Source organism: Salmo trutta, chromosome 36 (assembly GCF_901001165.1).
Source record: "Salmo trutta chromosome 36, fSalTru1.1, whole genome shotgun sequence".
Taxonomy (NCBI): Eukaryota; Metazoa; Chordata; class Actinopteri; order Salmoniformes; family Salmonidae; genus Salmo; species Salmo trutta.
This window is the reverse complement of record NC_042992.1, coordinates 5,597,813-5,623,337: the sequence shown is the minus strand read 5'-3', so window position 1 is coordinate 5,623,337 and position 25,525 is coordinate 5,597,813. Positions and strand designations below refer to the sequence as shown.

General features: G+C 43.9%; 1 protein-coding gene across 1 annotated transcript in view; it reads right to left on the bottom strand.

Moving 5' to 3' along the window:
- Window positions 1-20,526, bottom strand: part of LOC115176304 (hippocalcin-like protein 4) — a 47,928-nt gene extending 27,402 nt beyond the window's left edge. The window contains exon 1 of the mRNA XM_029736243.1: window positions 20,359-20,526. The gene's annotated coding sequence lies outside the window, so the exon portion shown is untranslated. The remainder of the gene's footprint in view (window positions 1-20,358) is intronic.
- Window positions 20,527-25,525: the final 4,999 nt, after the last annotated feature.

The window sequence follows — 25,525 nt, the reverse complement described above, 5'->3', positions numbered from 1 at the left end:
GTTGTCAGAACAGGTCTCTCTTTCTCTGTTGTTAGAACAGGTCTCTCTCTCTCTGTTGTTAGAACAGGTCTCTCTCTCTCTGTTGTCAGAACAGGTCTCTCTCTCTCTGTTGTCAGAACAGGTCTCTCTCTCTCTGTTGTTAGAACAGGTCTCTCTCTCTGTTGTTAGAACAGGTCTCTCTCTCTGTTGTTAGAACAGGTTTATCGCTCTCTCTGTTAGAACAGGTCTCTCTCTGTTGTTAGAACAGGTCTCTCTCTCTCGTTAGAACAGGTCTCTCTCTCTGTTAGAACAGGTCTCTCTCTCTCTGTTGTTAGAACAGGTCTCTCTCTCTCTCGTTCGAACAGGTCTCTCTCTGTTGTTAGAACAGGTCTCTCTCTCTCTGTTGTTAGAACAGGTCTCTCTCTCTCTGTTGTTAGAACAGGTCTCTCTCTCTGTTGTTAGAACAGGTCTCTCTCTCTCTCTCTCTGTTGTTAGAACAGGTCTCTCTCTCTCTCGTTAGAACAGGTCTCTCACTCTGTTAGAACAGGTCTCTCTATCTCTGTTGTTAGAACAGGTCTCTCTCTCTCTGTTGTTAGAAAAGGTATCTCTCTCTATCTCTCTGTTGTTAGAACAGGTCTCTCTCTCTCATTGTTGTTAGAACAGGTCTTTCTCTCTCTGTTGTTAGAACAGGTCTCTCTCTCTGTTGTTAGAACGGGTCTCTCTCTCTCTGTTGTTAGAACAGGTCTCTCTCTCTCTGGTTGTTAGACAGGTCTCCTCTCTCTCTGGTTTGTTAGAACAGGTCTCTCTCTCTCTGTTGTACGAACAGTCTCTCTCTCTCTGTTGTCCAGAAACAGGTCTCTCTCTCTCTCTGTTGTCAGAACAGGTCTCTCTCTCTCTGTTGTTAGAACAGGTCTCTCTCTCTGTTGTTAGAACAGGTCTCTCTCTCTGTTGTTAGAACAGGTTTATCTCTCTCTCTGTTAGAACAGGTCTCTCTCTCTGTTAGAACAGGTCTCTCTCTCTCTCGTTAGAACAGGTCTCTCTCTCTGTTAGAACAGGTCTCTCTCTCTCTGTTGTTAGAACAGGTCTCTCTCTCTCTGTCTGTTCGAACCGGTCTCCTCTCCTCTACTCGTGTTCTGTAAGGACAGGTCTCTCTCTCTGTGTTTTTGTTAGAACAGGTTTCTCTCTTTCTGTTTATTTTTTTTTTTTTTTTTTGTTTTTTTTTTTTTTTTTTTTGTTATAAAGGTCTCTTCTCTCGTGTTGGTTGTTTAGAACAGGTCTCTCTCTCTCTGTTGTTAGAACAGGTCTCTCTCTCTGTTGTTAGAACAGGTCTCTCTCTCTCTCTCTCTCTCTGTTGTTAGAACAGGTCTCTCTCTCTCTCGTTAGAACAGGTCTCTCACTCTGTTAGAACAGGTCTCTCTATCTTTGTTGTTAGAACAGGTCTCTCTCTCTCTGTTGTTAGAAAAGGTATCTCTCTCTCTCTCTCTGTTGTTAGAACAGGTCTCTCTCTCTCTGTTGTTAGAACAGGTCTTTCTCTCTCTGTTGTTAGAACAGGTCTCTCTCTCTGTTGTTAGAACGGGTCTCTCTCTCTCTGTTGTTAGAACAGGTCTCTCTCTCTGTTGTTAGAACGGGTCTCTCTCTCTCTGTTGTTAGAACAGGTCTCTCTCTCTCTGTTGTTAGAACAGGTCTCTCTCTCTCTCGTTCGAACAGGTCTCTGTCTCTGTTGTTAGAACAGGTCTCTCTCTCTCTGTTGTTAGAACAGGTCTCTCTCTCTCTCTGTTGTTAGAACAGGTCTCTCTCTCCCTCTCTCTGTTATTAGAACAGGTCTCTCTCTGTTGTTAGAACAGGTCTCTCTCTCTGTTGTTAGAACAGGTCTCTCTCTCTCTCTGTTGTTAGAACAGGTCTCTCTCTCTGTTGTTAGAACAGGTCTCTCTCTGTTGTCAGAACAGGTCTCTCTCTCTCTGTTGTTAGAACAGGTCTCTCTCTCTCTCTGTTGTTAGAACAGGTCTCTCTCTCTCTGTTGTTAGAAAAGGTCTCTGTCTCTGTTATTAGAACAGGTCTCTCTCTGTTGTTAGAACAGGTCTCTCTCTCTCTCTGTTGTTAGAACAGGTCTCTCTCTCTGTTGTTAGAACAGGTCTCTCTCTCTCTGTTGTTAGAACAGGTCTCTCTCTCTCTCTCTCTGTTAGAACAGGTCTCTCTCTCTCTGTTGTTAGAACAGGTCTCTCTCTCTCTGTGTTGTTAGAACAGGTCTCTCCCTCTGTTGTTAGAACAGGTCTCTCTCTGTTGTTAGAACAGGTCTCTGTCTCTGTTATTAGAACAGGTCTCTCTCTCTGTTGTTAGAATAGGTATCTCTCTCTCTGTTGTTAGAACAGGTCTCTCTCTCTCTGTTGTTAGAACAGGTCTCTCAATTCAATTCAATTCAATTCAATTCGCTTTATTGGCATGACGTAACTCTCTCTCTGTTGTTAGAACAGGACTCTCTCTGTTGTTAGAACAGGTCTCTCTCTCTGTTGTTAGAACAGGTCTGTCTCTCTGTTGTTAGAACAGGTCTCTCTCTCTCTGTTGTTAGAACAGGTCTCTCTCTCTCTGTTGTTAGAACAGGTCTCTCTCTCTCTGTTGTTAGAACAGGTCTCTCTCTCTCTCGTTAGAACAGGTCTCTCTCTCTCGTTAGAACAGGTCTCTCTCTCTTTGTTGTCAGAACAGGTCTCTCTCTCTCTCTGTTGTCAGAACAGGTCTCTCTCTCTCTGTTGTTAGAACAGGTCTCTCTCTCTGTTGTTAGAACAGGTCTCTCTCTCTCTGTTGTTAGAACAGGTCTCTCTCTCTGTTGTTAGAACAGGTCTCTCTCTCTCTCTCGTTAGAACAGGTCTCTCTCTCTGTTGTTAGAACAGGTCTCTCTCTGTGTTGTTAGAACAGGTCTCTCTCTCTCTCTCTGTTGTTAGAACAGGTCTCTCTCTCTCGTTAGAACAGGTCTCTCTCTCTCTCTCTGTTGTTAGAACAGGTCTCTCTCTCTGTTGTTAGAACAGGTCTCTCTCTCTCTGTTGTCAGAACAGGTCTCTCTCTCTCTGTGTTGTTAGAACAGGTATCTCTCTCTCTGTTGTTAGAACAGGTATCTCTCTCTCTGTTGTTAGAACAGGTCTCTCGCTCTCTCTGTTGTCAGAACAGGTCTCTCTCTCTGTTGTTAGAACAGGTCTCTCTCTCTCTCTGTTGTTAGAACAGGTCTCTCTCTCTCTGTTGTTAGAACAGGTCTCTCTCACTCTGTTGTTAGAACAGGTCTCTCTCTCTCTCTGTTGTTAGAACAGGTCTCTCTCTCTGTGTTGTTAGAACAGGTCTCTCTCTCTCGTTAGAACAGGTTTCTCTCTCTCTCTGTACTTAGAACAGGTCTCTCTCTCTCTCTGTACTTAGAACAGGTCTCTCTCTCTCTCTGTGTGTTGTTAGAACAGGTCTCTCTCTCCCACCAGGCTGATGTAAGTGTTTATTCTCCTTCCTCCTCTTTCAGAGAGAGAGAGAGAGGAAGTATGCATCGCTATAGAAACAGAGCCCACCTCAGCGACGGTTCAAACAATCTAATTTAAGATCACCCTGCATGTAGAGCCTGGGGACATACACAGGGGACGGACAGCGCAGGGAGGGTGTGTGTGTGTGTGTGTCTCTCTGTCTGAGATATGTCTCCACAGGTCGCTCTATGGTAGCTAAGGGTGGCTAACATCTCCCAACAATTTATCTGTCCTTGCAATTGTTTCATATTATTTATGTTTTTAATTATGCCTTATTTTGTGTGTGTCCCAAACGGCACCCTATTCCCTATATAGAGCACTACTTACGACCAGAGCCCTATGTGTAGTAGTGCAGTATATAGGGAAGAGGGTCCCATTTGGGACAAAGCCCTTATGTCCACTAATTCGCCGGAGAGTGTTTCAGAGATGCCATGTAATTATAGCCATTATAGTAAAACAATCATAATTATAGTAAAACACTCATAATTAAAGTAAAACACTCATGCTAACAACTCGTTATCAGAGAACTACATCTGCCTGAAAAGCACCCCACACTGTCACGTCCTGGCCAGTATAAGGGTTAATTGGTATTGTAGTTTGGTCAGGACGTGGCAGAGGGTATTTGTTGTATGTGGTTCGGGGTGGTGTGTTTTGGTGAAGGGGCATTTGGTTTAAGTATTCTGGGGTTTTTGGGCACTGTTTGGTTTTCAGTTATTTCTATGTGGAGTCTAGTAAGTGTATGTCTATGTTTGGTTAATTGGGGTTGGGACTCTCAGTTGAAGGCAGGTGTTGTCTATCTGCCTTTGATTGAGAGTCCCATATAGTAGGGTGTGTTTGTGTTTGTTATTTGTGGGTGATTGTTCTGTGTTGAGCTTAGCTTGGCCAGACCGTTTGTAGTTGTTCGTTCGTTCTTTTGTTTTGTTATTTTGTACGTTCATTTTTTGGAAGTTAATAAATCTCAAAGATGAGCATACACATACCTGCTGCGTTTTGGTCCTCCTTCACCGACGACAACCGTGACACACACTATATCACTGTCTTATAAACAGCAGTTCCCCCTAGTTAACTAGCCAGCTGTGTTCCTTTCCAAATCATGTTCAATCACTTGAATTTACCACAGGTGGACTCCAATCAAGTTGTAGAAACAACTCAAGGATTATCAACGTGAACAGGATGCACCTGAGCTCAATTTCGAGTTTCATAGCAAAGGGTCTGAATACTTACGTAAATATTATATTTCAGTTTTGTTTAATTAATTGTAATACATTTTCATTTTTTTTAAATAAAAACCTTGCTTTGTCATTATGGGGTATTGTGATGTCATTATGGGGTATTGTGATGTCATTATGGGATATTGTGATGTCATTATGGGGTATTGTGAAGTCATTATGGTATTGTGATGTCATTATGGGGTATTGTGATGTCATTATGGGGTATTGTGATGTCATTATGGGGTAGTGTGTGTAGATCGATGAGGATTCTGTTAATTCCATTCATTTTAGAATAAGGCTGTAACGTAACAACACGAGGAAAAAGTCAAGGGCCAGGGTTAACATTTGGAACTATGCCTATTTTGTCAAGTGGCACCACAGCCAGCATCACACACCTGGCAACTAAACACACACCAGCCAGCATCACACACCTGACAACTAAACACACACCAGCCAGCATCACACACCTGGGAACTAAACACACACCAGCCAGCATCACACACCTGGGAACTAAACACACACCAGCCAGCATCACACACCTGGCAACTAAACTCACCTGGCAACTAAACACACCTACAACTAAACTCACCTGGCAACTAAACACACCTGGCAACTAAACACACAGCTGGCAACTAAATACACCTGGCAACTAAATACACCTGGCAACTAAACATACCTGGCAACTAAACACACAGCTGGCAACTAAACACACATGGCAACTAAATACACCTGGCAACTAAACATACCTGGCAACTAAACACACCTGGCAACTAAACACACCTGGCAACTAAATACAGCTGGCAACTAAACACACCTGTCAACTAAACCCACACCTGACAACTAAACCCACCTGGCAACTAAACACACCTGTCAACTAAACCCACACCTGACAAGTAAACTCACCTGGCAACTAAACCTACATGGCAACTAAATACACCTGGCAACTAAACCCACACCTGACAACTAAACCCACCTGGCAACTAAACCCACACCTGACAACTAAACCCACCTGTCAACTAAACCCACCTGTCAACTAAACCCACCTGGCAACAAAACCTACCTGGCAACTAAATACACCTGGCAACTAAATACACCTGGCAACTAAATACACCTGCCAACTAAACATACCTGGCAACTAAACACACCTGGCAACTAAAAACACCTGGCAACTAAACACACCTGTCAACTAAACCCACCTGTCAACTAAACCACCTGTCAACTAAACACACCTGACAACTAAACACACCTGGCAATTAAACACACCTGGCAACCAAACACACACCTGACAACTAAACCTACCTGGCAACTAAACACACACCAGACAACTAAACAAACCTGACAACTAAACACACCTGGCAACTTAACACACCTGGCAACTAAACACACCTGGCAACTAAACACACCTGGCAAGTGCTCCCATGATGACACTGAACTCTATTACTTCAACACTCATAGACACAGCACACACACATAGCATGGGCACGCACCAACACACACTGTCACGTAGAGTAGGCCAGAAGGCTAAACTGGAAAACCTAACCTCTATAAAAAATAAAAGATGGCGGAGCCGCAAAAGTTCTTCTGTGCAAAGGTGTTTATTTACATAGTGATTCCGGAACAAAAACAACAGTACTGCCATCAAACCTTATGGGTCAGCTAAAAACAATGCTGCCCCACCTACAGCTCAATCCAAAATGCCTCTCCATGAACTGAAAGAGAGGCTCCTTTTGTAGGGGTAGCCCATCCCCTCAGAACAATTAACACTAATTAATTAAGCAATTACCTATTTAACCTACAGTTTCCATTTATCTACACATACCAAAATATATACATTGCAACACTTTATGAAACAACATCACAATATAATATTTACAAAATGACATCACTACTGACAGTGTCTTCCAATATGCCCATTTACATTAATGAGCCATTCCGGACAGGCACTACAAAGTAAGCCCAATTCCCTTAGCTCGGGTCCTTATCCAGCATACCAGGAAGCTACAGAGATGGAGAGAGAGAGGAACCGAACAAACAACGCGCTCATCCATAACATCTAAGTATAATAAATATTGCTTATATTAAATATGAACACTTGTATGTTTATTTCTTTATACCATAACCGGTTACTGACGTAAGTGTGAAATGTATGTACTAAGATAGAGAAGCTAACTTGTGTGTCGACCCACATTGTTAACTTATCTGATAACGGAGCAGGGAGGAGTAATGAATGTGTGTGTGCGTTAAAGTACCAAATGCTGCCCGCGGCCAGTGACGGACTTCTACGTCACACACACACACGTACCATGGGCACGCGCAGACAGAAACACACGTCTTTCTGTGAAATAAACCATGTGGCAAGAGTGAATCAATCAGCCACAAACACAGCACGCACACACACACACACACACACACACACACACACACACACACACACACACACACACACACACATACACATCTAGAATGTCATTGTATGTTGTAGAGTTGATTTCTCTTCACTGGAACTAAGGGGCCCAGCCTGAACCATGAAAAACAGCCCCAGACCGTTATTCAATGCTGTCATCAAGGCAAAGGGTGGCTAATTTGAAGAATCTAAAATCTAAAATGTCTTGATTTGTTTAACACTTTTTTGGTTACTACATGATTCCATATCTGTTATTTCCTAGTTTTGATGTCTTCACTATTATTCTACAATGTAGAAAATAGTAAAAATGAAGAAAAACCCTTGAATGAATAGGTGTTCTAAAACTTTTGACTGGTACTGTACATATATATAGTGTGTATATATGGTGTGTACATGTAGTGTGTATATATAGTGTGTATATATAGTGTATATATAGTGTGTGTATATATATATATATATATATATATATATATATACACCGTGTGTATATGTAGTGTATATATATATATATAGTGTGTATATATAGTGTATATATATATATAGTATGTATATTTAGTGTGCATATATAGTGTGTATACATAGTATGTATATATAGTGTGTATATATAGTGTGCATATATACAGTATATATATAGTTTGTATGATGGCAATTTGCATATACTCCAGAATGTTATGAAGAGTGATCGGAAGAATTGCAATTAATTGCAAAGTCCCTCTTTGCCATGCAAATGAACTGAATCCCCAAAAAACATTTCCACTGCATTTCAGCCCTGCCACACAAGGACCAGCTGACATCATGTCAGTGATTCTCTCATTAACACAGGTGTGAGTGTTGATGAGGACAAGGCTGGAGATCACTCTGTCATGCTGATTGAGCTCGAATAACAGACTGGAAGCTTCAAAAGGAGGGTGGTGCTTGGAATCATTGTTCTTCCTCTGTAAACCATGGTTACCTGCAAGGAAACACGTGCCATCATCATTGCTTTGCACAGAAAAGGGCTTCACAGGCAAGGATATTGCTGCCAGTAAGATTGCACCTAAATCAACCATTTATCGGATCATCAAGAACTTCAAGGAGAGCGGATCAATTGTTGTGAAGAAGGCTTCAGGGCGCCCAAGAAAGTCCAGCAAGCGCCAGGACCGTCTCCCAGAGTTGATTCAGCTGCGGGATCGGGGCTCCACCAGGACAGAGCTTGCTCAGGAATGGCAGCAGGCAGGTGTGAGTGCATCTGCACGCACGGTGAGGTGAAGGCTTTTGGAGGACGGCCCGGTGTCAAGAAGGGCAGCAAAGGAGCCACTTCTCTCCAGGAAAAACATCAGGGACAGACTGATATTCTGCAAAAGGTACAGGGATTGGGCTGCTGAGGACTGGGGTAAAGTAATTTTCTCTGATGAATCCCCTTTCCGATTGTTTGGGCATCCGGACAAAAGCTTGTCCGGAGAAGACAAGGTGAGCGCTACCCTCAGTCCTGTATCATGCCAACAGTAAAGCATCCTGAGACCATTTATGTGTGGGGTTGCTTCTCAGCCAAGGGAGTGGGCTCACTCACAATTTTGCCTAAGAACACAGCCATGAATAAAGAATGGTACCAACACATCCTCCGAGAGCAACTTCTCCCAACCATCCAGGAACAGTTTGGTGACGAACAATGCCTTTTCTAGCATGATGGAGCACCTTGCCATAAGGCAAAAGTGCACACTTTAAATACACTACATAACTAAGTGGCACGGGGAAGAAAACTTCGATATTTTGGGTCCGTGGCCAGGAAACTCCCCAGACCTTAATCCCATTGAGAACTTGTGGTCAATCCTCAAGAGGCGGGTGGACAAACAAAACCCCACAAATTCTGAAAAACTCCAAGCATTAATTATGCAAGAATGGGCTGCCATCAGTCAAGATGTGGCCCAGAAGGTAATTGACAGCATGCCAGGTCGGATTGCAGAGGTCTTGAAAAAGAAGGGTCAACACTGCAAATATTGACTCTTTGCATCAACTTCATGTAATTGTCAATAAAAGCCTTTGACACTTATGAAATGCTTGTAATTATACTTCAGTATTCCATAGTAACATCTGACAAAAATATCTAAAGACACTGAAGCAGCAAACTTTGTTGAAATTAATATTTGTGTCATTCTAAAAACTTTTGGCCATGACTATATATATATATATATATATATATATATATATATATATATATATATACACTATATATACACACTGTATATATACAGTGTGTATATATAGAGTATATATATGTATAGTATATATATAGTGTGTATATACAGTGTATATATATATATAGTGTATATGTAGTATATAAATATATATATATATATATTGTACATATATGTATATAGTGTATTTAAAGTGTGCATATATAGTGTATATATATATATAGTGTGAATATATAGTGTACATATATAGTGGGTATATATATAGTGTGAATGTATAGTGTATATATATATAGTTTGTATATATAGTATATATATAAATAGTGTGTATACAGTATATATAGTGTATATATAGTGTGTATATATAGTGAATATATATATATAGTGTCTATATATAGTGTGCATATATAGTTTGTATGTATAGTGTATATATAGTTTGTGTGTGTATATATAGTGTATATATAGTGTATATAATATATATATATTGATATAGTGTGTATAATTGTATATATAAATATAGTGTATATATAGAGTGTAAATATAGTGTGCATATATAGTGTGTATACATAGTGTATATATATAGTGTGTATACATAGTGTATATATATACAGTGTATATATAGTGTATATATAGTATATATAGTGTATATATATATAAATAGTGTGTATATACAGTGTGTATATATAGTGAGTATATAGTATATATATAGAGTGTGTATATAGTGTGCATATATATATAGTGTGTTTATATAGTGTGTCTATATCGTGAGTATATATATATAGTATATATATATAGTGTATACATAGTGTGTGTATATAGTGTGTATATAGTGTATATATGGTGCATATATGGTGTATATATATTGCATATTTGGTGTATATATAGTGTATATAAAGTGTGTAGATTGTGTGTTTATAGTGCGTATATAGTGTGTTTATAGTGCGTATATAGTGTGTATATAGTGCACATATAGTGTGTATCTAGTGTTTATATAGTATATATATATATATATATATACTATATAGTGTACAAATATGTATATATATATAGAGTGTATATATTGTGTATATAGGGTATATGTGGTGTATATATAGTGTGTATATTGTGTGTATATAGTGTGTATATTATGCAAATATAGTGTAAATATTGTGTATATTGTGTGTATATAGTTTATATATAGTGTATATTGTGTGTATATAGTGAATATATAGTGTGTATATAGTGTATATATAGTGTGTATATAATGTATATATAGTGTGTATATAGTGTTCATATAATGTCTATATAGAGTATGTTTAGTGTGTATATTGTGTGTATATAGTGCGTATATAGTGTATACATAGTTTGTATATAGTGTGTATGCAGGGTATATATAGTGCATATATAGTTTATATATAGTGTGTATATAGTGCATATATAGCACATATAGTGTATATATAGTGTGTATATATATAGCATATATATAGTGTGTATATATAGTTTGTATAAAGTGTGTATAAAGTATGTATATAGAGTGTATATATCGTGTTTATATATTGTGTATATATAGTGTATATATAGTTTGTATATTTAGTGTGTATATAGTGCGTATATAGTGTGTATATGGTGCGCATATAGCTTGTATATTATGTGTATATATTTTTTATATAGTGTTTATATATATATATAGTGTGTATATTGTGTGTATATAGTGCGTATATAGTGTGTATATAGTGCATATATAGTTTATATTTAGTGTGTATATAGTGCACATATAGTTTATATTTAGTGTATGTATAGTGTATATATATATATATATATATAGTGTGTATATAGTGTGTATATAGTGCGTATATAGTGTGTATATAGTGTGTATATAGTGTATATATAGTTTATATTTAGTGTGTATAAAGTACATATATAGTTTATATTTAGTGTATAGTGTATATATAGAGTGTGTATATAGTGTGCATATATATATAGTGTGTTTATATAGTGTGTCTATATCGTGAGTATATATATATATAGTATATATATATAGTGTATACATAGTGTGTGTATATAGTGTGTATATATAGTGTGTATATATATAGTATATATAGTGTGTAGATGTAGTGTATATATAGTGTGTAGATATGGTGTATATATATATATATATATATATATATATATATATAGTGTGTATATATAGTTTATAGATGTAGTGTATATATAGTGTGTAGATGTAGTGTATATATAGTGTGTATATATATAGTATATATAGTGTAGATGTAGTGTATATATAGTGTGTAGATAGTGTATTTATAGTGTGTATATATAGTACATATATATATAGTTTATAGATGTAGTGTATATATAGTGTGCATATATAGTGTATATATAGTGTGTATAGTGTGTAGATGTAGTGTAGATATAGTGTATATATAGTGTGTATATATAGTGTTGTCTTGCCACTCCTATATAGGGCGTGACAATGACCTTCTTAGGTCGCAAGACAGAACAAACAGGTCTGGGACCAGTCTAGGTCCCATTATTGATTGCTGTAAGTGAATGAGAGGGACGTTGTTTCCTTAAGCACGCCTAAAAAGCTTATAGGTGTCCCACGCGTCATTGAAGGGGGACCAAAACGCAGCAGGTAAAGTGCTCATCTTCTTAATTTTATTAAAGAAAACACTTAATCAAAATGAACAAACGACAAAAACAGTCTAGTAAGGTGCACAGACTAAACTAGAAACAACCTCCCACAAAACACAAGTGAAAACAAACAAAACTAAATATGGCCTCCAATTAGAGACAACAACAACAACCAGCTACCTCTAATTGGAGGTCATTGCCAAAACTCACATAGAAATAGTAAAGCTAGATTAAACATAGAAATAGGAAAACTAGAACCTAAACCCACAATACCCAAACACAGAAAACAAAACCACCCCCCCCCGCCACGCCCTGGCCAACTATAATGACAAATAACCCCTTTTACTGGTCAGGACGTGACAAAAGGGGCAATCTGCAATCTACCCCTAAAAAAAAATGTCCATTAATTACAATACACATAATAAGTAACATTTCTTGTTGCTGCGTGATTATTTACCTGCTGTAACAAAACGGCTCAAATTAAGATCCTACATCTGTATCTAGATTTATGTCTTCCGGATTCAAGAAGAATGAGCCCGAGTTTAACGGTGAGCCTGTCAGTTAGCCTTAATTCTCTCACAGCATCCAGCATAGCTGACACAACGCTATTTTCCTGAATGTTGCCCAAATTTTTTTCTCTGGCCTGCATTGAGTGCCATAATTCTGTATTTTTAATATTTTTCATGCGTATTCATGGGTATACCAATTGCAGACTCTCCCTTTAAGCAGGGTAACACAGCACAACTGTTTGGACCTGTTCTGGCTCTGGTCAGCCAAATCGCACCTGCCACCTAAGAACATTGTTTCTAGTGATAACTCAGTCTTTCCTTGCGACCCAACAGAGAGAGGAGAGCAACCCACTACTGAGTACCCACTCCCAATCCACTACTGAGTACCCACTCCCAACCCACTACTGAGTACCCACTCCCAACCCACTACTGAGTACCCACTCCCAACCCACTACTGAGTACCCACTCCCAACAGTAACCCACTACTGAGTACCCACTCCCAACAGTAGCCCACTACTGAGTACCCACTCCCAACAGTAACCCACTACTGAGTACCCACTCCCAACCCACTACTGAGTACCCACTCCTGAGTACCCACTCCCAACAGTAACCCACTACTGAGTACCCACTCCCAACCCACTACCGAGTACCCACTCCCAACAATAACCCAATACTGAGTACCCACTCCCAACAATAACCCACTACTGAGTACCCACTCCCAACAGTAACCCACTACTGAGTACCCACTCCCAACAGTAACCCACTACCGAGTACCCACTCCCAACAGTAACCCACTACTGAGTATCCACTCCCAACAGTAACCCACTACTGAGTACCCACTCCCAACAGTAACCCACTACCGAGAACCCACTCCCAACAGTAATCCACTACTGAGTACCCACTCCCAACCCACTACTGAGTACCCACTCCCAACCCACTACTGAGTACCCACTCCCAACAGTAACCCACTACTGAGTACCCACTCCCAACAGTAACCCACTGCTGAGTACCCACTCTTAACTCCCTAACCACTGCCCTGAGACTCCATGGTGGGCTACTGTCCTCTTCCTGCTCAGCCAATAACAGCCTGCGTTACAGATACAGTGTTCTAATTAATGCTCTTTAAATGTGCCAACGGATCATTTGTTTGTGTTCCTGCTCGACTTCATTGCAGATGTTGCATTGTGTCAACCAACGGTTGTGTGCCACGTCATTGACTCGGCATATGATGTGGTTAACTGATATGTTTAAAACACCTATCAAGGAGAACTGGAACGAGTCTGCAATGTAAACTCAACCCAGTGCATTGTCAATACGGTGAATGAAATATGCCAACACACACGCGCAGCCAATTTCTCTGACATAAACGTGACAATGATAAGCTTTGGCCTGTCACATGAGAACGGTCAATGACATCGACAGACACACTGACACTGTCTGATCCATAGCAGTTGACCTATCGATCCCATAGGTCTACTGTATTGTGATGTCACCAAACTACTGGACTTATGATTGGTTCAGTTGCATCAGTCTTCTGACCTGCCTCAAAGCAACAAAGAACATTTAAATTTGAGTGGTTCACTTTCTCAGTTGGTTGAATGGGGCTGGTAGGACCTCTACTCTGGTTGGATGATGCTGGTAGCACCTCTACTCTGGTTGGATGGGGCTGGTAGCACCTCTACTCTGGTTGGATGATGCTGGTAGCACCTCTACTCTGGTTGGATGGGGCTGGTAGCACCTCTACTCTGGTTGGATGATGCTGGTAGCACCTCTACTCTGGTTGGATGGGGCTGGTAGCACCTCTACTCTGGTTGGATGGGGCTGGTAGCACCTCTACTCTGGTTGGATGATGCTGGTAGCACCTCTACTCTGGTTGGATGATGCTGGTAGCACCTCTACTCTGGTTGGATGATGCTGGTAGCACCTCTACTCTGGTTGGATGGGGCTGGTAGCACCTCTACTCTGGTTGGATGATGCTGGTAGCACCTCTACTCTGGTTGGATGGGGCTGGTAGCACCTCTACTCTGGTTGGATGGGGCTGGTAGCACCTCTACTCTGGTTGGATGGGGCTGGTAGCGCATCTACTCTGGTTGGATGGGGCTGGTAGCACCTCTACTCTGGTTGGATGGGGCTGGTAGCACCTCTCCTCTGGTTGGATGGGGCTGGTAGCACCTCTCCTCTGGTTGGATGGGGCTGGTAGCACCTCTACTCTGGTTGGATGGGGCTGGTAGCACCTCTACTCTGGTTGGATGGGGCTGGTAGCACCTCTCCTCTGGTTGGATGGGGCTGGTAGCACCTCTACTCAGGTTGGATGGGCTGGTAGCACCTCTACTCTGGTTTGATGATGCTGGTAGCACCTCTACTCTGGTTGGATGGGGCTGGTAGCACCTCTACTCTGGTTGGATGGGGCTGGTAGCACCTCTACTCTGGTTGGATGATGCTGGTAGCACCTCTACTCTGGTTGGATGGGGCTGGTAGCACGTCTACTCTGGTTGGATGGGGCTGGTAGCACCTCTACTCTGGTTGGACGGGGCTGGTAGCACCTCTACTCTGGTTGGATGATGCTGGTAGCACCTCTACTCTGGTTGGATGATGCTGGTAGCACCTCTACTCTGATTGGATGGGGCTGATAGCAACTCTACTCTGGTTGGATGGGGCTGGTAGCACCTCTACTCTGGTTGGATGGGGCTGGTAGCACCTCTACTCTGGTTGGATGGGGCTGGTAGCACCTCTACTCTGGTTGGATGGGGCTGGTAGCACCTCTACTCTGGTTGGATGATGCTGGTAGCACCTCTACTCTGGTTGGATGGGGCTGGTAGCACCTCTACTCTGGTTGGATGGGGCTGGTAGCACCTCTACTCTGGTTGGATGGGGCTGGTAGCACCTCTACTCTGGTTGGATGGGGCTGGTAGCACCTCTACTCTGGTTGGATGATGCTGGTAGCACCTCTACTCTGGTTGGATGATGCTGGTAGCACCTCTACTCTGGTTGGATGGGCTGGTAGCACCTCTACTCTGGTTGGATGATGCTGGTAGCACCTCTACTCTGGTTGGATGGGGCTGGTAGCACCTCTACTCTGGTTGGATGGGGCTGGTAGCACCTCTACTCTGGTTGGATGGGGCTGGTAGCGCATCTACTCTGGTTGGATGGGGCTGGTAGCACCTCTACTCTGGTTGGATGGGGCTGGTAGCACCTCTCCTCTGGTTGGATGGGGCTGGTAGCACCTCTCCTCTGGTTGGATGGGGCTGGTAGCACCTCTACTCTGGTTGGATGGGGCTGGTAGCACCTCTACTCTGGATGGATGGGGCTGGTAGCACCTCTCCTCTGGTTGGATGGGGCTGGTAGCACCTCTACTCAGGTTGGATGGGGCTGGTAGCACCTCTACTCTGGTTTGATGATGCTGGTAGCACCTCTACTCTGGTTGGATGGGGCTGGTAGCACCTCTACTCTGGTTGGACGGGGCTGGTAGCACCTCTACTCTGGTTGGATGATGCTGGTAGCACCTCTACTCTGGTTGGATGATGCTGGTAGCACCTCTACTCTGATTGGATGGGGCTGATAGCAACTCTACTCTGGTTGGATGGGGCTGGTAGCACCTCTACTCTGGTTGGATGGGGCTGGTAGCACCTCTACTCTGGTTGGATGGGGCTGGTAGCACCTCTACTCTGGTTGGATGGGGCTGGTAGCACCTCTACTCTGGTTGGATGATGCTGGTAGCACCTCTACTCTGGTTGGATGGGGCTGGTAGCACCTCTACTCTGGTTGGATGGGGCTGGTAGCACCTCTACTCTGGTTGGATGGGGCTGGTAGCACCTCTACTCTGGTTGGATGGGGCTGGTAGCACCTCTACTCTGGTTGGATGGGGCTGGTAGCATCTCTACTCTGGTTGGATGGGGCTGGTAGCACCTCTACTCTGGTTGGATGGGGCTGGTAGCACATCTACTCTGGTTGGATGGGGCTGGTAGCACCTCTACTCTGGTTGGATGATGCTGGTAGCATCTCTACTCTGGTTGGATGATGTTGGTAGCACCTCTACTCTGGTTGGATGGGGCTGGTAGCACCTCTACTCTGGTTGGATGGGGCTGGTAGAACCTCTACTCTGGTTGGATGGGGCTGGTAGCACCTCTACTCTGGTTGGATGGGGCTGGTAGCACCTCTACTCTGGTTGGATGGGGCTGGTAGCACCTCTACTCTGGTTGGATGGGGCTGGTAGGACCTCTACTCTGGTTGGATGGGGCTGGTAGCACCTCTACTCTGGTTGGATGGGGCTGGTAGAACCTCTACTCTGGTTGGATGGGGCTGGTAGGACCTCTACTCTGGTTGGATGGGGCTGGTAGCACCTCTCCTCTGGTTGGATGGGGCTGGTAGCACCTCTCCTCTGGTTGGATGGGGCTGGTAGCACCTCTACTCTGGTTGGATGGGGCTGGTAGCACCTCTACTCTGGTTGGATGGGGCTGGTAGCACCTCTCCTCTGGTTGGATGGGGCTGGTAGCACCTCTACTCAGGTTGGATGGGGCTGGTAGCACCTCTACTCTGGTTTGATGATGCTGGTAGCACCTCTACTCTGGTTGGATGGGGCTGGTAGCACCTCTACTCTGGTTGGACGGGGCTGGTAGCACCTCTACTCTGGTTGGATGATGCTGGTAGCACCTCTACTCTGGTTGGATGATGCTGGTAGCACCTCTACTATGATTGGATGGGCTGATAGCAACTCTACTCTGGTTGGATGGGGCTGGTAGCACCTCTACTCTGGTTGGATGGGGCTGGTAGCACCTCTACTCTGGTTGGATGGGGCTGGTAGCACCTCTACTCTGGTTGGATGGGCTGGTAGCACCTCTACTCTGGTTGGATGATGCTGGTAGCACCTCTACTCTGGTTGGATGGGGCTGGTAGCACCTCTACTCTGGTTGGATGGGGCTGGTAGCACCTCTACTCTGGTTGGATGGGGCTGGTAGCACCTCTACTCTGGTTGGATGGGGCTGGTAGCACCTCTACTCTGGTTGGATGGGGCTGGTAGCATCTCTACTCTGGTTGGATGGGGCTGGTAGCACCTCTACTCTGGTTGGATGGGGCTGGTAGCACATCTACTCTGGTTGGATGGGGCTGGTAGCACCTCTACTCTGGTTGGATGATGCTGGTAGCATCTCTACTCTGGTTGGATGATGTTGGTAGCACCTCTACTCTGGTTGGATGGGGCTGGTAGCACCTCTACTCTGGTTGGATGGGGCTGGTAGAACCTCTACTCTGGTTGGATGGGGCTGGTAGCACCTCTACTCTGGTTGGATGGGGCTGGTAGCACCTCTACTCTGGTTGGATGGGGCTGGTAGCACCTCTACTCTGGTTGGATGGGGCTGGTAGGACCTCTACTCTGGTTGGATGGGGCTGGTAGCACCTCTACTCTGGTTGGATGGGGCTGGTAGAACCTCTACTCTGGTTGGATGGGGCTGGTAGGACCTCTACTCTGGTTGGATGGGGCTGGTAGCACCTCTACTCTGGTTGGATGGGGCTGGTAGAACCTCTACTCTCTAGGACCTCTATTCTCTCTATCACCAAGTAGCATGCTGTATGTCTATATCTACCAAGAAGGATGCTGTATCTACCAAGTATCACCTGTAGCTCTCTATCTACCAAGTAGGATAATTTCTCTCTCTATCTGCCAAATAGTATATCTCCATCTACAAAGTAGAATATTGTCTATCTCTATCTACCAAGTACGATAGTGAATCTCTCTACCTACCAAGTAGGATATGTATATATTGTATCTATCAAGTAGAATTTGGCATTATCTATCTACCAAGTAGGATTATGTCTCTATCTACAAGTATGATAATATCTATCTCTATCTACCAAGTAGGATAATGTCTCTCTCTATCTACCAAGTAGTATATTGTATATCTCTATCTACCAAGTAGAATATGGTCTATCTCTATCTACCAAGTAGAATATGGTCTATCGCTATCTACCAATTAGGATTATCTCTCACTCTATCTACCAAGTATCATGCTGTATCTCTCTATCTACCAAGTGGGATAAGGTATCTCTCTACCTAGTAGATTATTGTCATTCTCTGTCTGACAAGTAGATTTATGTCTCTCTCTATCTACCAAGTAGGATAATGTATATCTCTATCTACTAAGTAGAATATGGTCTATCTCTATCTACCAAGTATCATGCTGTATCTCTCTATCTACCAAGTGGGATAAGGTATCTCTCTACCTCGTAGATTATTGTCATTCTCTGTCTACCAAGTAGAATTATGTCTCTCTCGATCTACAAAGTATGATAATGTCTCTCTCTATCTACCAAGTAGGATAATGTTTCTCTCTATCTACCAAGTAGAATATTGTCATTCTCTATCTACCAAGTAGAATATGGTCTATCTCTATCTACCAAGTAGAATATTGTCATTCTCTCTCTACCAAGTAGAATATGGTCTATCTCTATCTACCAAGTAGAATATGGTCTATCTCTATCTACCAAGTAGAATATGGTCTATCTCTATCTACCAAGTAGAATATGGTCTATCTCTATCTACCAAGTAGAATATGGTCTCTCTCCATCTACCAAGTAGGATAATGTCTCTATCTACCAAGTAGAATAAGGTATCTCTGTCTTAATTTAACCTTACAACCTCTACTATCCAGATTGACATTATAGGGTGCATCCCAAATGACACTCTATTCCCTTTATAGTGCACTAGTTTTGACCAGGGCACATAGAGCTCTGGTAAAAAAGTTATGCACTACATAGGGAACATGGTTCCATTTGGGATATATCCATAGATATGGCTATTTTCTGAATGTTCATTAAAGCATGAAGGACATCGAAGCACTGAAGTGTGTCTCATTTCAACAGGATTTCCGCAGTCTATTTCTCATGTCCGTCTTCTATGTCCGTCTTCTATGTCCTTAACTCTGGAGCAGACTGACATACATCTAACAACATCTCATACATAACGAGTGGCGACATGTCTGCTCATGTTCCCGTAAGTGCGCATGGAAGGGCGAGCTAACGTATTGTCACCATGGCAATCCATCAGACGCACCTGTTACCGCGTTCCCGTTATACAGAGAGAGTTGAATTGTAAGAGAGAGAGAGAGAGAGTTGAATTGTAAGAGAGAGAGAGAGAGAGTTGAATTGTAAGAGGGAGAGAGAGAGAGTTGAATTGAAAGAGAGGGAGGGAGAGAGAGAGTTGAATTGAAAGAGAGGGAGGGAGAGAGAGAGTTGAATTGAAAGAGAGGGAGGGAGAGAGAGAGAGAGCTGTTGAGAAGAGAATCTGCATTTTGTTAGGGGACAACATAGACAGTAGATTTATCTGTAGATTATGTCCTGGCCTATCATAATATAAGTAGATCCCACCATGTCACGTACATGAAACCTTGTAGATTTAATTTCTCAATTGTTGATTTTCTTTTGAGTGAATTATTTTCCACGTATGATAGTTTTTTTTGTTGAAATCTATTAATTTTGTTGCTCAAACATATATATATATATATATATATCTTTTTTTACATTCTTGAAAACGAGAGGGTGCATTTTAAGAGATTTCATCCTGATACATTTCAAATAAAAAAAATATCGCTAATTGATGTGATACGTCATATACATTGCTTTGGCAACAGTGGCAATAAAGCATTTGTTGAATTGAAGCCGAGAGAGAGAATGAGTGTGTGAGACAGAGATATACACAGATAGATATTATGCGCGCAAAAGAAAGCTTCAAACGCTCATGCTGCCCATGCCCTTGTTATTGTGTGTGTGTGTGTGTGTGTGTGTGTGTGTGTGTGTGTGTGTGTGTGTGTGTGTGTGTGTGTGTGTGTGTGTGTCACTATGTCCTTCCTTTGACTTGGGTATAATAATCCGCCTATAACACGGTTTGACTGCTATGCCACTACACATTTAACATCGTTGCGCAAGAAAGTACTATTTAGTTGTCTAGACTCTATTCGTAAAACAATGACAGGTTATCTCTTTTCTTACCTTGAAATATGTAGAACACTCGATTCTTCAGAACCTTACGGACAAATCAATTATATTACGATGCTCTTACAATTATCTCTCAAAAGCTCTGAAACAAGTGAAGTCTACTCCAAATCAGCAAGTTTCCCCGTTGCCTCACTCTGTCGCTCGCTCTCTACGTTCCGTTCCGTTCCGTTCCGTTCAGTGAAAATGAATGAATGCATGCGTCCTCTTCGTCAACACATTTGCCTAAGGACCGCCTCATGCCCGCACTGATTGGGGGGCAAGTCTCAAAATAATAATTCTGGACGATGTAATTGGATGATCTGCCTTGTCAATCAAAACAGCAAACTCTGCCAGCGCGTACCAGCCCCATCCAACCAGAGTAGAGGAGAGACAGAGAGAAGAGAGAGAACTATTTGCACTACAACACTGTACGCCTATATAGACGTAATATGACATTTGAAATGTCTTTTATTCTTTTGGATCATCTGTGAGTGTAATGTTTACTGTTCATTTGTATTTTTTATTTCACTTTTGTTTATTATCTATTTTAGTTGCTTTGGCAATGTAAACATATATTTCCCATGCCAATAAAACCCCTTAAATTGAATTGAGAAAGAGCGAGAGAGAGACACAGAGTGAGTGAGTGAGTGAGTGAGTGAGTGAGTGAGTGAGTGAGTGAGTGAGTGAGTGAGTGAGAGACCAGCAGCACAGGGAGAAGGTTAATGTTTGTATTTTGTAACTGAGGGTGGGAAGCAAATTTGCATGTAGAGATTGTGTTGACCTCTCATCAATAATTACTATCTCCAGGTTTTACACTCATTCAAATTACTGTGTGTGTGTGCGTGCGTGTGTGTGTGCGTGTGTTTGTGTGCATGTGTACACACGCCTGTTCCTATGTGTGTACATCAGGATCAGAGGACCGTAGTGTAGTGGTGTAGTGGTAATGTTCCTGTGTGAGAAAAGGGAAAAGGGGAACTGCGGTGAAGGTTACTCAGGCCCCTGGCTGAGAAATGACCTTCCGTCCAAGGTAAGCATCCGGCACATACACGCTTTACTGCACACAGAGACGCTTTACTGCACACAGAGACGCTCTACTGCACACAGAGACGCTCTACTGCACACAGAGACACTCTACTGCACACAGAGACGCTCTACTGCACACAGAGACGCTCTACTGCACACAGAGACGCTCTACTGCACACAGAGACGCTCTACTGCACACAGAGACGCTCTACTGCACACAGAGACGCTTTACTGCACACAGAGACGCTCTACTGCACACAGAGACGCTTTACCGCACACAGAGACGCTTTACCGCACACAGACACGCTTTACCGCACACAGACACGCTCTACACACACACAGAGACGCTCTACTGCACACAGACACGCTCTACTGCACACAGAGATGCTCTACTCCACACAGAGACACTTTACTGCACACAGAGACGCTTTACTGCACACAGAGACGCTTTACTGCACACAGAGACGCTCTACTGCACACAGAGACGCTCTACTGCACACAGTGACGCTCTACTGCACACAGAGACGCTCTACTGCACACAGAGACGCTCTACTGCACACAGAGACGATCTACTGCACACAGAGACGATCTACTGCACACAGAGACGCTTTACTGCACACAGAGACGCTATACTCCACACAGAGACGCTCTACTGCACACAGAGACGCTATACTCCACACAGAGACGCTCTACTGCACACAGAGACGCTTTACTGCACACAGAGACGCTATACTCCACACAGAGACGCTCTACTGCACACAGAGACGATCTACTGCACACAGAGACTCTACCCCACACAGAGACGCTCTACTGCACACAGAGACGCTTTACCGCACACAGAGACGCTCTACTGCACACAGAGACGCTCTACTGCACACAGAGACTCTACCCCACACAGAGACTCTACTCCACACAGAGACTCTACCCCACACAGAGACTCTACTCCACACAGAGGCGCTCTACTGCACACAGAGACTCTACTCCACACAGAGACTCTACCCCACACAGAGGCGCTCTACCCCACACAGAGGCGCTCTACTGCACACAGAGACTCTACCCCACACAGAGGCGCTCTACTGCACACAGAGACTCTACTCCACACAGAGACTCTACTCCACACAGAGACTCTACTCCACACAGAGACTCTACTCCACACAGAGACTCTACTCCACACAGAGACGCTCTACCCCACACAGAGACTCTACTCCACACAGAGACTCTACTGCACACAGAGACGCTCTACTCTACACACACACACTAGGTAAATTCTCTCCATTTGAAACTACTAAGCCCATGAAACTACTAAACCCATGAAACTACCAAACCCATGAAACTACTAAGCCCATTAATCCACTAAACCCATTGAACTACTAAGCCCATGAAACTACTAAACCCATTAATCCACTAAACCCATTGAACTACTAAGCCCATGAAACTACTAAGCCCATGAAACTACTAAGCCCATTAAACTAGTCAGCCCGTTAAACCACTAAACCACTAAACCAATGAAACTACTAAGCCCATTAAATCACTAAACCCATTAAACCACTAAACCCATGAAACTGTTAACCCATGAAACTGTCAACCCATGAAACTATTAAACCCATGAAACTTCTAAACCCATGAATCCGCTAAATCCTTGAAACTACTAAACCCATGAAACTACTAAGCCCATGAACCTACTAAGCCCATGAAACTACTATAACCATGTAACTACTATAACCATGTAACTCGTAAGCCCATTAAACCACTAAACCCACAAAACTACTAAACCCATGAAACTACTAAACCCATGAAATTACTCGACCATACAACTTCTAAACCCATGAAATTACTAAACCCATAAAACTACTAATCCCTTGAAACCACTAAGCCCATGAAACTGGTAAGCCCAGGAAAACTACTAATCCCATGAAACTGGTAAACCCATGAAACTGGTAAACCCATGAAATGCTTGATATGTTTATCAAGCTCAGACTGTTCCTCTGATACTCTATCAAAGCTTCTCTTTCGCACAGGTACATGTTCATTGTCATTTTTGTCGATTTTCACTACCGGTCAATCATTTTAGAACACCTACTCATTCAAGGGTTTTTCTTTATTTTGACTATTTTCTACATTGTAGAATAATAGTGAAGAGATCAAAACTATGAAATAACGGTGGTTGGAACCAAAAACCTCAAATTTGGACTCATCAGACCAAAGGACATATATATCTACCGGTCTAATGTCCATTGCTTGTGTTTCTTGGCCTAAGTAAGTCTCGTCTTCTTATTGGTGTCCTTTGGTAGTGGTTTCTTTGCAGCAATTTGACCCTGAAGGCCTGATTCACACAGTCTCCTCTGAACAGTTGATGTTGAGATATGTCTGATACTTGAACTGTTGAAAGCATTTATTTGGGCTGCAATTTCTGAGGCTGTCACGCCGGTTGAAAGGAGAGGACCAAGGTGCAGCGTGGTGAGCGTACCTATTATTTTTATTAGAAAAGACGCCGAACAAAACAATAAACACTACCCAACAAACCGGGAAGCTAAAGGCTAAGTGCCATAAACAAAGTCAACCTCACACAACACAAAGAGGGAAAAGGGCTACCTAAGTATGGTTCCCAATCAGAGACAACGATAGACAGCTGTCCCTGATTGAGAACCATACCCGGCCAAAACATAGAAAATAAAGAACATAGAAAAAGTAACATAGAATGCCCACCCTAGTCACACCCTGGCCTACCCAAAATAGAGAATAAAAAACCTCTCTATGGCCAGGGCGTGACAGTACCCCCCCCCCCACCCCAAAGGTGCGGACTCCGGCCGCAAAACCTGAACCTAGAGGGGAGGGTCTGGGTGGGCTTTTCTCCATGGTGGCGGCTCCGATGAGGGACGCAGACCCCGCTCCACCTCTGGCACGGCCCACTTAGGTGGCGCCTCTGGAGCGGGGACCCTCGCTGCCGATCTGGCGACTCCGGGCTGGAGGGCGACTCTGGCGGCTCCGGACTGGAGGGCGACTCCGGACTGTAGGCCGTCTCTGTCGGCTCCGGACTGGAGGGCGACTCTGGCATCTCTGGACTGTAGGCCGTCTCTGTCGGCTCCGGACTGTAGGCCGTCGCCGGAAGCTCTGGACGGGGAACTGTCGACGGAAGCTCTGGACGGGTAATTGTCGCCGGAAGCTCTGGACGGGAAATTGTCGCCGGAAGCTCTGGACGGGAAATTGTCGCCGGAAGCTCTGGACGGGAAATTGTCGCCGGAAGCTCTGGACGGGGAATTGTCGCCGGAAGCTCTGGACGGGGAATTGTCGCCGGAAGCTCTGGACGGGGGACTGTTGCTGGAAGCTCTGGACGGGGAATGCGCACTGGAGGCCTGATGCGTGGGGCTGGCTTTGGAGGCGCCAGACTAGTAACATGTACCACAGGGCTAGTGCGAGGAGCAGGAACAGGACGTACTGGACTGGGCAGGCGCACTGGAGGCCTGATGCGTGGGACTGGCTTTGGAGGCGCCAGACTAGTAACACGCACCACAGGGCTAGTGCGAGGAGCTGGAACAGGACTCACCAAGCTGGGGAGACCTATTGGAGACCTGGTCTGTGGAGGAGGCACAGGATAGACCGGGCTGTGGGGGAGCACTGGAGATCTGGTGCGTAGGCTTTACATCACTCTTCCAGGCTCAATGCCCACTTTCACCCGGCACGAGCGGAGCGCAGGCATAGGACGAACTGAGCCCTCCCAGCGCCCCGGAGAAACAGTACGCAGAGCCAGCGCAGGATACCCTGGGCCGAAACGTCGCACTGGAGACCAGACGCGCTGAGCTGGCACAATCTGCCCTGGCTGGATGCCCACTCTCGCATGGCACTTGCGGGGGGCTGGCATATAGCGCTCCGGGCTATAAGAGCGTACTGGAGACACCTTGCACTTCACCGCATAACACGGTTCCTGACCAGTACCACGCTGCTTCCGGTAAGCATGGGGAGTTGGCTCAGGTCTATCGCCTGACTCTGCCAATCTCCCCGTGTGCCCCCCCCCCCCCAATTTTTTTGGGGGGCTGCCTCTCGGGCTTCCTTGCCAGCTGTGTTCTCACATAACGTTGGCTCCCCTCTCCTGCTGCCTCCGCTCTCCTGGCTGCCTCCACCTGTTCCCATGGGAGGTGATCCCTTCCAGCCAGGACCTTCC